Below are 18,253 nucleotides of genomic sequence, written 5' to 3' on the forward strand. Positions count from 1 at the left end.
TGCAGTGCCACAGCTCTGGTACGTTACCCTGTTTGGTGAGGTCTGCTCTTTTCTCCAGGTGTGTGCAGTCTGGTGCCATTGTCTTTCCTGTTGCTCTCTCAAGATTAGGATTAGTTTTACTAGTTAAATTTTCTAATTGTATCCAGTTTTAGGAGGAAGCCTCTGTCTCTCCTCTCATGCTGCCATCTTTAATCCAATCTCCCACAATGGTCATTTATATCATGACTTAATAAATCACACTGTTACATCTTGTGGGGGTGTGGTGTCATTCATCAGTACTACGGTTATATATGAAGCTCACATGTATAGTCTCTAGTTACATATCTGGCAAAAACAAGGCTTGGACCACAGAAGTAAATAAAAAAAGACAAGCTCTCAGTTGTTTACGCATGTCAGGGGTGTCTGTTGTTAAGAAAACACAATCACAACTGAACATCCTGTCACTGATTCAGGTAACTCTGTAAAGAAACCTCTCTCTACACAATCTAGAAAGCCTCTAAAACAAAATGTACTCATAGTGAAATGGCACACATAATTTCTGCTAGCTAATTTCATATTTCTTTATTTGGTTTTAAATACTAACCTTCATTTCCTTCAGTTTGTAGAGTACTTTCAAACTAGCCGTATTTCAAATTCCCATTATTTTCCTTATTTCTTTGTAAATAAGCATACTTGGTAAATGTAGTTATTTATCAGTATGTATGCATTTCACTTTCCTAGTAAGTAACATTTGTTTAGGGACCATGATATACTACATCTGCCCTCTGCCCTCCAGCAGCTCCTAGGGGAAATAAATGGCAGGTGCATGTACAAGCTCACACACACACACATCCCCCTCAGGATCTTTATGTTACCTCATTTCATCTGTATTACATAATCAGCCTATGAAGTGGGTAATAATCTTCTCATTTTACTGGTGGAAAAACAGTTTCCAGCATTTAATATTTTCTAAATCTGAATTTGCTTTTGATTTCATTCTGCATATTAGATGTGGAATCATCATAAATTCTTCTTTTAGGAAATGTTTTCACCTTATCAATTTGGACTGAACTAGCACCTTCTGAGACTATTCTTCAGGGAGTAAACCCCAAGGTGGCCTCAGTTACACTTAACAGCTGGACTAGGAAAAGCAGACAATGGCTCTAACTCCTCTGACAGCAGACACCTCGGCTAAGGCAGTATTGGCATTCTCTACACTGTACTTACAGGGAAAAGCTCTCAGAAAAGCTCAAACCTGCGAGAGCCCCTTCATGGTCTTCTCTCAGTTTTCTCAGTCAGCCTGCTTTCATCTGTGACTGTGCAAGCCAGGAGACTGAGCCAGGGAACAAAAAGAAGATAACTGTCAGACAGAAAATTCTAAAGCCCTGTGCCAAGGGAGAGATCACACTAAAGTATCACAAGGCCATTATGAAATCTAGGGAAGAGGAGAAAGGAAAAGACAGAAAAAGAAAAGATGTCACAGGCAAATAGCAAAACAAAAGCTGACAAGTAATTCTACCCCATTTGCCAAGGCTCCTGCCAAAGAAATCCTCCAGGAAAAGTGTTATGTGCTCCAGGACATCCTAAAAAATGACGTTCACATGAAGCACAGTGTGTCCGTCCTGTCCAGCCACACAACACAATCAAGATCATAAATATTTCACCAGGCAACAATTGTGATCACTTACCATAGGCAGTCTCCCTGTAGTCCAGTTCTCTTCTCAGTCTGTTGTAATCTTCTTTAACACTTTCCAACTTTTTGACATTCCTGGAACTCAGAACCAACAGCTTGTTGAGGAGTCCCTCCAGCCCTTCCTTTTCTGATGCCAGTAACCTTATCTCCTCCGTGAGCTCCTTAGCTGTACAGAAATGGTTTCTTGAAGCGTATTGCAAGAGAGAAGGAGGGAAAACTGAGCTTTACAGTATCCCCACACATGAAAGATTTAGCAGCAGCTAATGTATATTAACAGAGTGGGTACGGGGGACTGAATTTGCAACTACATCCAACTGCATTAACAGTTTTCTGTGGAGGAACCTAGAAAAACATTACCCATCATGCTTAAGCTGAGAAAACCACCAGTCTTTTTTTTTTACTTCCTCTTTCATTAAATATCAGTTCTCACCTATTTCATCCATTACTACAATCGTATTCAAAAAGATGAGAAAGATGATGAAGTTTGTGAAGAGACAAACAGTTTTCTCCTATGGAAACATACAGAGTGGAATTCTTTCTGATTGTGCTGATGAAATAATAAGGGCAAAAATAGAACCAGTGGGAATGAGAAGAAAATGGAGTTTGGCAAGGGAAAATTAAGTCATGGGCAGATGATGAGGCAAGAGAGGTGTAGTGCCATGGGACACAGTCCAGGACCCATCCAGCCCACAGAGAAAGACATGGCCTTTGGCTGCAGTATGCTCAAAGCCTATACATTAGTCCCTGGGCATGTGTAATCCCTTCTACATGACAAGACTTTATGGAGAAATGTGCAGGCTGGCATTGAACCCCCAACATGTTTGTTCTGACGGGTGGGATCAAGTATCTCTTGGACAGTGTGCTGTGGCACAGCTTGGCTCAAGCCTTGCAGATGCTCCATGAGACAGAAAGTGTCAGTGAGATGTGAATGAATGGTATCAGCTCTGGGCAGTTGAATGTGTCATGCTGAGTGACAGATGGTCATGTCCCAGCCCAGGGTCTCTTCTGCCTGCCCCAGCCTGACTTCACTTCCCCCCTCAGGCTCTGCTCGCCCCTGAGCTTGGCCCTTCCACACACAGGACAAGACCAGGATAGGCTCCCAGCCTTGCTGCGCCACATTTCCAGCTCCACCTGCCTCTCCCACACCCCTGGTTGCAGCTTACTTCATCCCCTAGCCTAGGTGACCTCCCAGCCCTGCTTACCCCAACTTATTCTTGTTTTGTCTGTTTTAAGGGTCCCATTGGCCAATTCATGTCCTTGTGAAACATAATAACACAAAAATGTCCTATTGTAACCCAGGGAAGCCACATGGCATCACTTTATTCAAATATCTAAATGTCAAAGAGGTGCAATATTAGACCTAAATTCAAATCCTAGTAATCCTCTTACTTAAACTGTGTGACCTTGAGCAAAGAAATTGGTATATCTATTTCAGAGTAAACTTCTTATAACATATACACTATAATTACATCATAGGTGGCTGGAAGAATAAACAAGAAGTTCTTTTTTTATTGATGTATAGTTAATACAATATTATATTGGCTTCAAGTATACAATATAGTGATTCGACCTTTATCTACATTATTAAATGCTCGCCCCAACTAGTGTAGTTACTATCAACACAGAAAGGTGTTACAGAATAGTTAGGTATATTCCTAATGCTGTACTTTCATCACTGTGACCAATTAATATTATGATTGTGATTTTGTCCCTCTTTATCCTCTTTTCCTATTTCACCCACCCACCTAAGCCCCTTCTCCATTGTACCCACCAGTCACATCTCTGTCTATGAGTCTGTTGCTGTTTTGTTGATTTTGTTAAGAATAAACATGAAATCCTATAAAGCACTGAGCAAAATATATGGTGCATTGAATTTAGCAAGGTTGTAGAATACAAAGTCAGTTGTATTTCTAAATATCAGCAGCAAATAACTGGAAGATTGATTTTCTTAAATACTATTTGCAAGATACTTTAAAACTCAAAATGCTTAGGGACAAATTTAAAGAAACATGTGTAGGAGGACCTTTACACAGAAACCCATTTTTAAAATTTTGAGAGAAATTAAAGAAGGCTTAAGTAGTTAGGAAAATATACTATATATACATTGGAAAACTGAATATTGTTAAGATCTCCATTTTCCTCATATTGATCTATTGATTCAGTACAATTCCAATCAAAATCTCATGAGGGTCTTCTATAGAAATTGATAAGCTGATTCTAAAATGTTAAAGACAATACAAAAGCCTAGATAAATCAAAACAATCTTTAAAAGGTAAAACAAAATTAAAGGACCTATACTATTTGATTTCAAACTAACACTGAAGCTACAATAAATCAAGACAGTATGGCACTGAAACATAGATAGATAAACAACAGATTAATGAAATAGAATAGACAGTCCTGAAATAGGCCCACACTCACACGGTTAACTGATTTTCAACTACAGTGTCAAAACAAGTCAATGAGGAAAAGAGTATTTTCAACAAATGGTAATGAAACAACTAGCTACCTATATGGGGAAAACATCAACCTTGATCCATACCTCAAACAATACACAAAATTTAAGAGATGGATCACAGACCTAAATGTAGAAGCAAAAACTATAAAGCTTCTAGAAGAAAATATAGAATAGCTTTCTGACTTTGGAGTAGAAAAACTTTAGTTAGGACAAAGAAAACACTAACTATATAATAAAAAATGGATAAATGGACCTCATCAAAATTAAAAACATCTTCTTATCAAAAACACCATTAATAAAATGGATAGGCAAACCACAGTCTAGAAGAAAATATTTGCAAAATATATAACTGACAAAGGACTTTATCTTACAACTCAATAAATAAAACACGACAGGTATTTTACATAGGTACATATACAAATGACTGATCAAGCATATGAACAAACGTTGGTGACCATTAGTCACCAGAAAAATGCAGATTAAGGCCATAGATATTCCACTACAAAACCATTCAAATGGCTCAAGTTAACCAAACAAAATCTCTATGTTGGCAAAGATGTAGAGCACCAGAACTCTCATACATGATGAGAGTGTAAAATAGTACAACCACTTTGAGGAAAGTTTGCCAGATTCTCACAAAGTTAAATATACACCTATCCTTTGATCCAACATTTCTACTTCTCAGTATTTACCCAAGAGAAATGAAAATATGTAATAAAAATAACTGTATTAGAATGTTTATAGTGGCTTATTTCATGTGAGCCCCAAACTGAAAGCAACCTAAATGTCCATTGAGAGATGCAGAAACATGGATATATCTATACAGTGGAAGACTACCCAGCAAGAAAAAGGTACCAACTCCTCATACACATGGTGACATGGAAGCATCTCGAAAAAAATGAGTACATACCACATGATTCCACTGATATTAAATTCTAGAACAGGGAAAACTAATCCAGAGTAAAAGACAATGGAACAGAGGCTATCTGGGGAAGGGCCACAAGGGTGAGGTTTCCAGGGTGATGAAATATCCTGAGAAGGCTGCTGATAACACAGGTGTCAAAATTCATAGAACTGTATACTCAGAATCTATGCATTTCTTTCGACATAAATCATACTTCAATAAAAAAGGAAAAATACGTGAGGGAAAATTTAACTATGAAAATTATACCATAAATTAATAACTATATCACATTAATGAGTGCTCCAGAAATAAAAATGTTATCAGGGAGCTCCATTATGTTTCCTAATAGTTTATTATAACCATCATCACAGAAACAGCTACAAACCTCTCCTTTAAATCTCACCACAACCCTAGGTAGGGAGGTTATGTCCTCTGGGATCTATTCTAAGATGCACTTTTTTTAATTTGACATATTCACACCTCTGAAATGGGGATGTTCCTTGCAATCAGCCAGAAGGTAATCCAGATGAAGTTGTTATTCCATGACTATTATTACAGGACCTAGCTGACCATCTGCAACCCCCAGTGTTTCCAAGTACAGACTGTTTAAGGACCATTTGAGTCATGCCTGTGGCCTGAAAAACATCATTGAAATGTATTTGTAAGGTCTGGAAAGCACCAGCATTTAAAACTTGAAGAACGGTGTTGCAGCTTGCAAAAAATCCTACAGAAAACAGGAGTCTGTTCTTGAAGGAAAAGAAAAAAAGTTGCACCACCAATGGCTTTCCTGTGCAGAGGATGATAATGAGCAGAAAAACATGAGCCTCAACTACTTTGAGTCAAAATGTGTTTCCGAACATTCAGCCTCTGAATAGAAAGACTTTTAAGAAAATCTTAACCAATTCATTTTCCTTATATTTTCCTTTTTTAAGAGGGATATGTGATTTTTCAAATGCCTAAATACATGTGAAAAATGTATTTCAAAAAGTACAAAATAAAAATCCTGCACCACAGAAAGCATTGTATCATTGTTTAATTTACAGCAATTTTTCTTTTTTGGTAGTATATAAAATAATGGAACATTTTATGTTCACTGAAATACATGTGGTTATCTCTACTGTACAGTCAAAATAACTGACGTCTAAAGTCTAAAGAATTTAAGGTTGCTGAAGGTTACATAGCAATAAAATGCAAGGCATGTTTCCAATTCAAATATAACTCCAGATCCCTCTTCTTAGGTGCTAAATTATCCTGTTTACTTCTTTATTGTTAATATTTAATAACATGTGATATATAATGTGGAAAACATGAGAAAATGTTATCCCACTTTAAAGGAAGGGAGTCTGAACACCCAGCACATATCAGTTCTTTCACTGATATCTATGGTTTCTAATTCCATGCCTGGATAAATATCTCTGAAGCCCCCACTTACTGTCTATCACTATAGTGGGCAAGTGAAGAAGAGAACCAGGTACTACCTCTGCTCTCCAGGAAGCCATTATTAAATAAAGGGGATAAGATGTATTGTAAGAAATAGGCAAATGTGTGTAGGAGAGCTCAGAGAAGGAAAATTGTTCCAGAAGAGGAGACAGAGACAGGTTTCATGAGGAAAGAAGGTAAGATTTTCAAAAGAAGAGCTATGACGCCTGGTTAGAGAGCAAAGGGCTTTGTTTCAGTGGGTGGTAGGAGGCATGGGACTGAGGTGGAGACTACATTGACAGAGAAATTGGATCCAGATGGGAGACCACCCAAAATGCCAAGCAGATGGGCTTGGACCCTTTAGGAAATACTAAGTCCTGATTAGAACAGTTGGGACTTCCATGAACTATCGAGTTATAAGTAGCAATACAACTAAAACGTTTCCCAGATCTGTGTTTTCTATCTTGGATCAGTTAGGATCACTGTGGATGTTGCCCCCTGTGGGGGATCCATGCCAAACCTCAAGGGGCCAGCTAGGCTCTCAGGATGCTTGTGGGAGGACTAGCCCCGAAGGTGTGACTGCCTCTGGGCAGGCAGGGCAGCCACCATGGCACAGCATGGTGCCTTCAAATGTCCCTCCCAGGCTGGGCGTGGGGAGCCCCAACCTTTCTGCTAGGCTATGTTTTCAAACAAGAAAATTAACAAAAAGTGGGTGGACACCAACTGTGACCCTGGGAACACCAGGCAAAATATGCTACAGTGTGCAATCTCTTCCTGTGAATAGTTCAGAAAGAAAAGACCTCTAAAAACCAATCTGAGGGGACCACCTACACAGATCAAGTGTCCATGCTGAAGACTTGCTGGAATACATCTGCAGCTCATGGCAAGCTCTAGACACCAGAGCCCTTAATAAATCACAACAGAGATCACTAATTCCAACTTGGGTTGCTTCCTTAATCCTAAGGAAGGTGGCTTGGGGAAATGCATACTGACAGAGTGGAAATTTCATATATGCAGAATGAGTGTGAACTTCCAGAGAGACACTTAATATCACAAGCCAAGCCATGATGAAATGCTATACTGCCTGCAGTTAATATTTTATAAGCCTCCTGGCCTCAGATCCAAACCCATGAGGTAAAGCCAGAGGAGCCCAGTAGAGGCCCGTGCAGGAGAGCCCCACACGCACCTGCAGTGGAGCCAGAGGGAGCAGGTGCACTCCCTGCAGCCAACTGGAATCCCAGCCGAATGCACGGCCACACAGGCAATACCCAAAGGCCGCTGCTGGCACACAGCTGCCTGGAAGGGGTGCTGCTAGGACAGAGTAGGGCACCTGGTGTGCCTGTCACTCCCTGCAGGGCTCCATGCTGCTCTGACAGAGACCCCGCCCATAGCAGCTAAGGGGACTAACCTGGTGGCTGCTCCAGGAGTGAGGGTAACCATCAAAGGCAGCAGAGAAGGGCAAGGCATCCAGCAAGCAGGAAAGGACTTTCTTCTCCCAGCTGACACACCCACAACCTGCATACAGCCACCGCTATCACCATGAAAAGGCAAAAAAATTTAGTCCAGTTCAAGATAGTTCAAACAACACCTGAGAAAGGATCTGCAGAGGCAGAACTCACCAGTCTTCCTGAAAAAGAATTCAAAATAAAAATCATAAACATGCTGACAGAGCTGCAGAGAAATATGCAAGAGCTAAGGGATGAAGTCTGGAGGGAGATTAGAGATGTCTGGAGGGAGATTACAGAAGTGAAACAAACTCTGGAAGGATTTATGAGCAGAATGGACAAGATGCAAGAGGGCACTGACAGAATAGAAACCAGAGAACAGGAATGCATAGAAGCAGATTCAGAGAGAGATAAAAGGGTATCCAGGAAAGAAACAATATTAAGAGAACTGTGTGACCAATCCAAAGGAACAATATCCACATTATAGGGGTACCAGAGGAAGAAGAGAGAGAAAAAGGGATAGAAAGTGTCTTTGAAGAAATACTTGCTGAAAACTTCCCCAAACTGGGGGAGGAAATATTTGCTCAGACTACGGAGGCACACAAAACTCCCGAGAGACAGGATTCAAACAGGGCAACACCAGAACACATAATAATTAAAATGGTAAATATCAAGGACACAGACAGAGTATTAAAGGCAGCCAGAGAGAGAAAAAAGGTCACCTACAAAGGAAAACCCATCAGGCTATCATCAGACTTCTCAACAGAAACTTTACAGGCCAGAAGAGAATGGCATGATATATCTAATGCAATGAAACAGAAGGGCCTTGAACCAAGGATACTGTATCCAGCACGATTATCATTTAAATATGAAGGAGGGATTAAACAATTCCCAGACAAGCAAAAGTTGAGTGAATTCGCCTCCCACAAACCACCTCTACATGCACTTCTCTAGATGGGAGCACTCCTAAAAAGAGCAAAGAACAAATCACCCAACATATGAAGACTGGAGGAGGAGGAAAAAGAAGGGAAAGAAATAATCATCAGACTGTGTTTATAACAGCTCAATAAGTGAGTTAAGTTAGACAGTAAGGTAGTAAACAAGCTAAACTTGAACTTTTGGTAACCACGAATCTAAAGCCTGCAATGGCAATAAGTACGTATCTTTCAATAATCACCCTAAATGTAAATGGACTGAATGCACCAATCAAAAGATACAGAGTAATAGAATGGATAAAAAAGCAAGACCCATCCATATGCTGCTTACAAGAGACTCACCTCAAACCCAAAGACATGCACAGATTAAAAGTCAAGGGAAGGAGACAGATATTATATGCAAACAAGAGAGTGAATAAAGCAGGTGTTGCAATACTAGTATCAGACAAAATAGACTTCAAAATAAAGAAAGTAACAAGAGATAAAGAAGGACATTACATAATGATAAAGGGCTCAGTCCAACAAGAGGATATAACCATTATAAATATATATGCACCCAATACAGGAGCACCAATATATGTGAAACAAATACTAACGGAAATAAAGGAGGAAATAGAATGCAATGCATTCATTTTGGGAGACTTTCATGTACCACTAACTCCAAAGGACAGATCCACCAGACCGAAAATAAGTAAGGGCACAGAGGCACTGAACAACACACTAGAACAGATGGACCTAATAGACATCTATAGAACTCTACATCCAAAAGCAACAGGATACACATTCTTCTCAAGTGCACATGGAACATTCTCCAGAATAGACCACATACTAGGCCACAAAAAGAGCCTCAGTAAATTCCAAAAGACTGAAATCATATCAACCAACTTTTCAGACCACAAAGGTATAAAACTAGAAATAAATTGTACAAAGAAAGCAAAAAGGCTCACAAACACATGGAGGCTGAACAACATGATCCTAAATAATCAATGGATCAATAACCAAATTAAAATGGAGATCCAGCAATATATGGAAACAAATGACAACAACACAAAGCCCCAACTTCTGTGGGACGCAGCAAAAGCACTCTTAAGAGGAAAGTATATAGCAATCCAGGCATATTTAAAGAATGAAGAACAATGCCAAATGAATAGTCTAATGTCACAATTATCGAAATTGGAAAAAGAAGAACAAATGAGGCCTAAGGTCAGCAGACGGAGGGACATAATAATGATCAGAGAAGAAATAAATAAAATTGAGAAGAATAAAACAATAGAAAAAATCAATGAAACCAAGAGCTGGTTCTTCAAGAAAATAAAAAAATAGATAAGCCTCTAGCCAGACTTATTAAGAGAAAAAGAGAGTCAACGCACATCAACAGAATCAGAAATAAGAAAGGAAAAATCACAACGGACCCCAGAGAAATATGAAGAATTATTAGAGAATACTATGGAAACCTATATGCTAACAAACCGGAAAACCTAGGAGAAATGGACAACTTCCTAGAAAAATACAACCTTCCAAGACTGACCAAGGAAGAAACACAAAATCTAAACAGACCAATTACCAGCAACGAAATTGAAGTGGTAATCAAAAAACTACCCAAGAACCACACCCCCAGGCCAGATGGATTTACCCCAAAATTTTATCAGACACACAGAGAAGACATAATACCCATTCTCCTTAAAGTTTTCCAAAAAATAGAAGAGGAGGGAATACTCCAAAACTCATTCTATTAAGCCAACATCACACTAATATGAAAACCAGGCAAAAACTCCACCAAAAAAGAAAACTACAGACCAATATCCCTGATGAACACAGATGCAAAAATACTCAACAAAATATTAGCGAACCAAATTCAAAAATACATCAAAAGGATCATACACGATGCCCAAGTGGTATTCATCCCAGGGATGCAAGGATGGTACAACATTCGAAAATCCATCAACATCATCCACCACATCAACAAAAAGAAGGACAAAAACCACATGATCATCTCCATAGATGCTGAAAAAGCATTGGCAAAATTCAACATCCATTCATGATAAAACTCTCAACAAAATGAGCATAGAGGGCAAGTACCTCAACATAATAAAGGCCATATATGATAAACCCACAGCTAACATCCTACTGAACAGCGAGAGGCTGAACCCTTTTCCTCTGAGATCGGGAACAAGACAGGGATGCCCACCCTCCTCACTGTTATTCAACATGGTACAGGATGTCCTAGCCACTGCAATCAGACAAAACAAAGAAATACAAGGAATCCAGATTGGTAAAGAAGAAGTCAAACTGTCACTATTTGCAGATGATATGATATTGTACATAAAACACCCTAAAGACCCCACTGCAAAACTACTAGAACTAATATCGGAATTCAGCAAAGTTGTAGGATACAAAATTAACACACAGAAATCTGTAGCTTTCCTATACACTAACAATGAACTTATAGAAAGAGAAATCAGGAGAAGAATTCCATTCACAATAGCATCAAAAAGAATAAAGTACCTAGGAATAAACCTAACCAAGGAAGTGAAAGACCTATACCCTGAAAACTATAAGACACTCTTAAGAGAAATTAAAGAGGTCACTAACAAATGGAAACTCATCCCATGCTCCTGGCTGTGAAGAATTAATATCATCAAAATGGCCATCCTGCCCAAAACAATATACAGATTCAATGCAATCCCTACCAAATTACCAACAGCATTCTTCAATGAACTGGAACAAATAGTTCAAAAATTCATATGGAACCGCCAAAGACCCCGAATAGCCAAAGCAATCCTGAGAAGTAAGAATAAAGTGGGGGGGCATCTCACTCCCCAACTTCAAGCTCTACTACAAAGCCACAGTAATCAAGACAACTTGATACTGGCACAAGAACAGAGCCACAGAACACTGGAACAGAATAGAGACTCCAGACATTAACCCAAACCTATGTGGCCAATTAATATATGATAAAGGAGCCATGGACATACAATGGGGAAAGGACAGTCTCTTCAACAGATGGTGCTGGCAAAACTGGACAACTACATGTAAGAGAATGAAACTGGATCACTGTCTAACCCCATACACAAAAGTAAATTCGAAATGGTCCAAAGACCTGAATGTAAGCCATGAAACCATAAAACTCTTAGAAAAAAACATAGGCAAAAATCTCATGGACATAAATATGAGTGACTTCTTCATGAACATATTTCCCTGGGCAAGGGAAACAAAGGCAAAAATGAACAAGTGGGACTATATCAAGCTAAAAAGCAAAGGACACTATCAATAGAACGAAAAGGTGTCCTACAGTATGGGAGAATATATTCATAAATGACAGATCCAATAAAGGATTGAAATCCAAAATATATAAAGAGCTCACACACCTCAACAAACAAAAAGCAAATAATCCAATTAAACAATAGGCAGAGGAGCTGAATAGACAGTTCTCTAAAGAAGAAATACAGATAGCCAACAGGCACATGATAAGATGCTCCACATCGCTAATCATCAGAGAAATGCAAATTAAAACCACAATGAGATATCACCTCACACCGGTAAGGATGGCTACCATCCAAAAGACAAACAACAACAAATGTTGGTGAGGGTGTGGACAAAGGGGAACCCTCCTACACTGCTCGTCGGAATGTAAATTAGTTCAACCATTGTGGAAAGCAGTATGGTGGTTCCTCAGAATGCTCAAAATAGAAATACCATTTGACCCAGGAATTCCACTTCTAGGAATTTACTCTAAGAATGCAGCACTCCAGTTTGAAAAAGACAGATGCACCCCTATGTTTATCCCTGCACTATTTACAATAGCCAAGATATGGAAGCAACCTAAATGTCCATCAGTAGATGAATGGATAAAGAAGATGTGGTACAAATACACAATGGAATATTACTCAGCCATAAGAAAAAAACAGATCCTACCATTCGCAACAACATGGATGGAGCTAGAGGGTATTATGCTCAGTGAAATAAGCCAGGCGGAGAAAGACAAGTACCAAAATTTTCACTCATATGTGGAGTATAAGCACAAAGGAAAACTGAAGGAACAAAACAGCAGCAGAATCACAGAACCCAAGAATGGACTAATAGTTACCAAAGGGATAGGGACTGGGGACAATGGGTGGAAAGGGAGGGATAAGGGCGGGGAAAAAGAAAGAGACCATTACGATTGGCATGTATAGTGCGTGGGAGGCACAGGGAGGGCTGTGCAACACAGAGAAGACAAGTAGTGATTTTACAGCATCTTACTACGCAGATGGACAGTGACTGTGAAGGGGTATGCGGGGGGGACTTGGTGAAGGGGGGAACCTAGTAAACATAATGATCATTCTGTAATTGTAGATTAATGATACCAAAATAAAAAAAAGTTTTTTTTAAAAGAGTAAGTGTTTACCTAAACTGTTTGTTCCTTGGAAACAATGGGAGGCAGAAACCTCTGCAAATGAGGCAGGACCCAAAGCAGGTATGAAAATCATAGATTCTGGGGATCAGTAAACAACAAACAATGGCCCATTTTTTTCTTACTCTTATTGACTGTCTCCTAGGTACCAGGCATTAGGCAAAGCCAAAGAATAAAATAACAAGGTGACTCAGCATGGACCAGATCAGTAACGGATGATGTAAGCAGGGAGAGGCTGCACCAGAAATGCATGAACAATGTCAGTTCCAGAGCAAGATCAGGGCATCAGAGAACCAGGCCTTGACCCTCAGGGAGGGAAGTGGCGGGATCCATGCCAGATGAGGACTGGGCAGGGTATAGATGGGGACAGAGCCCAGCTACAGGACCTGGGGCCTGGTCCAGGACCATGTCTCAACAACAGTGCAGACCCAAGTCCAGGACCAAAGGCCAATATGCAGGAAGGACTCTTGTCGCTGAGTCACAGACATGGGCTACCACCCTTTAAATATCTTCTGTTTCTGGGCAGGAAATATCATGGGAACTGAAGAAGTGGTAAGGAGGCCATGGCAGCAGCAGGTGGAACTGGACTGACTCAAGACACAGGTGCTTGTCACCAGACATCAGTGGTCAGGCAAGGCTTGGTGCAGCTCTAGTGAGGGAGGCAGACCTGAGCTTCTGTTGCTGCCACATTAACTACAGAGCCAGGGTCAGCCAGTCCCACTGCATATGCCCCAGCCGCACTGAGACCATCCCCTCACTCTCCACACACACCCCATTCTGAGGAGGGGCCCAAGCCATCAAGCCCTTGGGCAGAGGGTGAGCTTCCAGGGTACAAAGGGGACAAGGAGACTTGTCTGGGCTGAGTTCCCTTTTATGGACACTTTTTCAAGACCTTTGCTCTCACTTCCCTTCCAGGCAGCCAGTCCAGTAAGGTGGGTCTGGGGTTAAGGTATCCGTGCTTTCAAACTCAGCACTGAAATCCAGGCAGACAAACGGATGCTCACCATCAATGAGCATCCCAGCCTAGCTCAGCAGGCAGATGACTGCACCAGCATTTGAGGCCAAAGCCACCTTGTAATAAGGTGCTAAAATAGGCCCTTCAGCATCCTAAGGGAAGTACCTTTTCCCTTCTCTGGCCCTCCCTGCTGTGGAGGGTGGCTCAAAAGGAAAGAGAAGTCACAGTATGTGCAAAGAACGTTGACCACTACCAGCAAAACCCACAGGGTAGCCCATTGACTGAAAGGCCTATTCACCAAGGGCCTAAAGAACAATCAGGAAACAGGGAGGTCAAGGGGCAAGTTCCCATCCCAGTTAATCCAAGTCATCCCTCATCCGATTAGGCCCCCTATTTTCCCAGCTGATCAAAGAACTAAACATAAAACCCAGCCCCTGTATACAATATACCATTTTAAGAATTTTCCCTGGGTTCTCAAAAATGATTATGTACATTTGAGAGAGGGAAATCTGTGCCACCTGAATGATACATTTCCTCCCCAGGGCTTAATAAAGTTGCATCCACCTGTATTCCTGGGGAAAATGTATAGATGAGAAAAGCAAAGTCCTAACTCAGGAGCAGGATTGTGCTCAATGCTCTTTTTTTTCTCTTAACAAATGGGGCTATAATTCCAAGTCAATGACTTGTGAAGCTGTTAAGAGCCAAGCCCCACATTCACATTTCAATGTTCTGCTAGTTGTAAATAATACGACTGACTGCACCAGGAACCAAATTGCTCGTTAGCTGCCAACATTAGTTGTTTAATGATCTGAAGAGCAGAAGCTGCCAATTATTGCATTCCTTCTTAAAATGCCATTTAAAACCCATACATGTAATTATTATACCTTTTTGTTAAATTTTTATGACTATTCTGAAGCTGATGAGCTGTAGGTTCATCTGACTTAGAGAATACTCAAAGAATGCTGTTACATAACTGGGTTAAAATCCATACATCCCACCTGGACTCTAGCCCCTGGGTCGCCACCACTTAGCTAATCAAGTGAGCTAGACCACAGGGCCGGCCCCAGGGCCCCAATCTCTCCGTCTGTTTACTGGGACACAGCATCTCTCCCACCTACCAAATGTAGCTGTTGCAAAAATTAAAAAACAAGAGAGAGAGGAATGCTTAAAAGCACTATTCAAATGATACAAGGTAGGATGCTATTTCCAGAGACTCATATTTTCAATCTACTAATTAATAGAAAAATATATCCCTTAATGGCTACCAGACTAAGGAGGAATTGTGATCCACTAAGAATCCTCCAAATATCTATAATACATTACCAACTAGTTAACCTAACTATATCTCTTTGTCTTGTGGTATCATTCTTTCTGCCTGTAGTCCAGACACACAGGCCATGGAAATATGGCAAAGAATTATATGGCCTACAGAACACCTCTAATCTCTGCACCACAGCTCAACCCCTGGAACTACAAGCCCCAAAATGTAACCTACACAAATAACTTGTATTACAGTATGCATGCAGATGTATTTTTGATAGATTTATTCATCCCTTTGTAAGGAGACCCTGCTGCCCATTTATTCCATGGATTTTAGAGAAGCTCCAAGATGTGTGTGACACAAGGAACAGAGAAAGGGCTATGGGTATGGTGATGACAGCTACCATGCAGCTGCCTCAGTGTTTCCCCATTTCCAGGTACCTGATAAGGCCAGCATCTTGGCCTCAAGCAGCGCAGGTAGTTGGGTTTCAATGTCATGAACTTTCTTCCTGAGAGTGCTGCAGAGTCTCTCGCTCATACACACCTAGAGAAAGAGAAATAGCCTTGAACCAGCGTTCATTCAGGCAAAAATCAGAAGGCCAGAGATTTCTCGGTTCATAAGTAATTAAGGGGGTGATAAAGAGTAACTGGAGGAGAGTTCTTAAAAAGCAATCAATGCAAAAAGAAAGAAAGAAAAAAGGAAGGAGGGAGAGAGGGAGAAAAGAACTAAGTAAAGCCGGCACTAGCGTATTCCAACATTAGGTCCCACACCTTCACCACACCAAAACCCAAGACTGACAGGAACTAACTACACAAGGTGAGCACCAGCGTCACCACTTGCCTACAACCATCCCTGGAATACTCTTGCCCAAGAGGCTTGGCCCCGTCACACCTGGGAAGAAAGTCCTTCCTGACTAACCACATAAGCAGCCTGCTCCTGAGTCCTCCCTCCTGCCCGCCTTTGTTTTTCCATGGTGTCCTCTCCAGCTGACACAGTTTTTATCTCTGTTTTTCTGTTGTTTCTCTCCACTAAGATACAAGCTCTATGCATGCAGGGAATTTGTTCTGTGTCTGGCATATAGTAGGCAGTAAATAAAGATGCACAGCCAATGAGATCAAGGGGAAAGAGGCAGACTAAATTTAATTCTGACTAGAAGCTGTATGATGACACTTTGAGGGCAGACATTTGTTGGTAAGTCAGATTTGAGAAATACACAGGGAATTCTCAGGGAGGTTTGCAGGTTTTACTTTTATTTTTCCAGGATTCTCCAAACACTTCCTACATTTATTTTGGCTTTTTCAAAAACAGCAAAATTCTTAAATCTCAGTTTCTTTTTCCAAATGTCTTGGGTTCACTTTTATTTTGTTTGAAACTCCAACATCACACAATTTGTCTTGTTTAAAGTGAAAATCTCATATTCCACTGATCTCTATACTCAGATTAATGAGTTACCTAAAAAAACTTCCAGTTTAACAAAGGCATACAGCCCAGTTGAATAAGAATGGATGCATGTGTGGAGATATTTTGGGACATTCCACCAAGGATGTTACCTAGAAGCATCCCTCTTTTCTTGCTAAAAATCTAAGATTCCATCCAAAAACAAATTAACCTAGCTGGGTTCATGGAGCCCAGAGATAATATAAAACAATTTCTCCTGAAGAATCTAGATCTTGCTTGATACCATCAACTTGAAATGTGTTGCTTATCTCAGACTGAAATTGAGATTATTTTTAGAATCAGAGCAGACCTCACCCATCCTGCCAACAATGTCACACCACTTCTCCCAGGGCCTTTAACGTATAAACATGTTCTTTTCCATTACACAGCTGTAACATCTCAAATCTCTTTATAAAACTCTTCTGGATGAAGGTGGCAGCATGGTGGCCTCTAAATCAAAGCTTGTACCACGTGCCCAAAGTGGTGAATTCATAGGCCCTGGAAGAGCCCTGAGATTTGTCAGGGTGTTAGATTAGGAGAAAAAGGAAAGATGCTCTGGACACCTTCCCCCCAGCACTCAGTCTAAGGCTGGCTTCATACTCAATGACTGGCACATCCCCTTCCATTCACCTAAGGTGTCATCGAAGTCAGTGGGCATTTCTGTCAACTCTGTAACACCAGCCGTAATTCTTATGCCCCATCATGTCTGCCCAGCATTTCTGATTTTAATTAACAGTAGCTGTTAATCATAACTGGGTCAGTTTCACTTTTCTGATTAAGTAAATCTATCTTTAAGCTGCCACTATTAATATAAAACAATCTTCCTAAATCTTCTTATTAAATTGCAATGTGCATTCTTTGGGGCACTGTTGGACGTAATATAACATCTGCCAATCTCCACATATCGCATTTATTTCCAACTGTTTCTTCCCTCTCACTTATCCTTTAATTACTTTGGTTTGGGTAACCCATAAGAGTTAAAGAAATGTGATGAGTAGAAAGAAGGTTCCATCTCTCCTTGAGGGAGGAGCCAGGTGAACGTCAGATCTGTGTATCTAATGAACTAAAGACAGGAAATGGTGCCAAGGTGAAACTTTTACCTCAAGGTCACCACTCAGTGGACTCCAGAGCAGAGAGAGTTGTTTGGTGTGACCTTGCAGCTTTGTTTTAATTCTCTGTAGACTAATATGTGCCCCTGTACAGAAACATGGTCACATATGTGTGCACATGCATACCCACCTGTACACATACATCTATACCCCAGAAAATCTGTGCCTTTTTATTTCCAAATAAAATTGGACCCTGAGGAACTCATTATCATATGGAACTTTTACATTTACATTTCAAACCTTAGGCATGAATTCCTAAATCTTA

The 18,253-nt window shown here is 40.5% G+C and overlaps 1 protein-coding gene across 6 annotated transcripts in view; it reads right to left on the reverse strand.

Annotated features, from left to right (window-relative positions):
- LOC108394314 (disrupted in schizophrenia 1 protein-like) overlaps positions 1-18,253 on the reverse strand; it is a 151,431-nt gene that overhangs the window by 52,047 nt on the left and 81,131 nt on the right. For 5 of the 6 annotated variants that reach the window (XR_012133333.1, XR_012133332.1, XR_012133329.1 and 2 more), the window contains 2 exons: positions 15,883-15,985; positions 1,668-1,855 (listed from right to left, as the gene is read on the reverse strand). The gene's annotated coding sequence lies outside the window, so the exon portion shown is untranslated. The remainder of the gene's footprint in view (positions 1-1,667; positions 1,856-15,882; positions 15,986-18,253) is intronic. The other variant, XR_012133331.1, reaches the window with a different exon arrangement.

The sequence above is a fragment of the Manis javanica genome, chromosome 7, assembly GCF_040802235.1.
Source record: "Manis javanica isolate MJ-LG chromosome 7, MJ_LKY, whole genome shotgun sequence".
Lineage (NCBI taxonomy): Eukaryota > Metazoa > Chordata > Mammalia > Pholidota > Manidae > Manis > Manis javanica.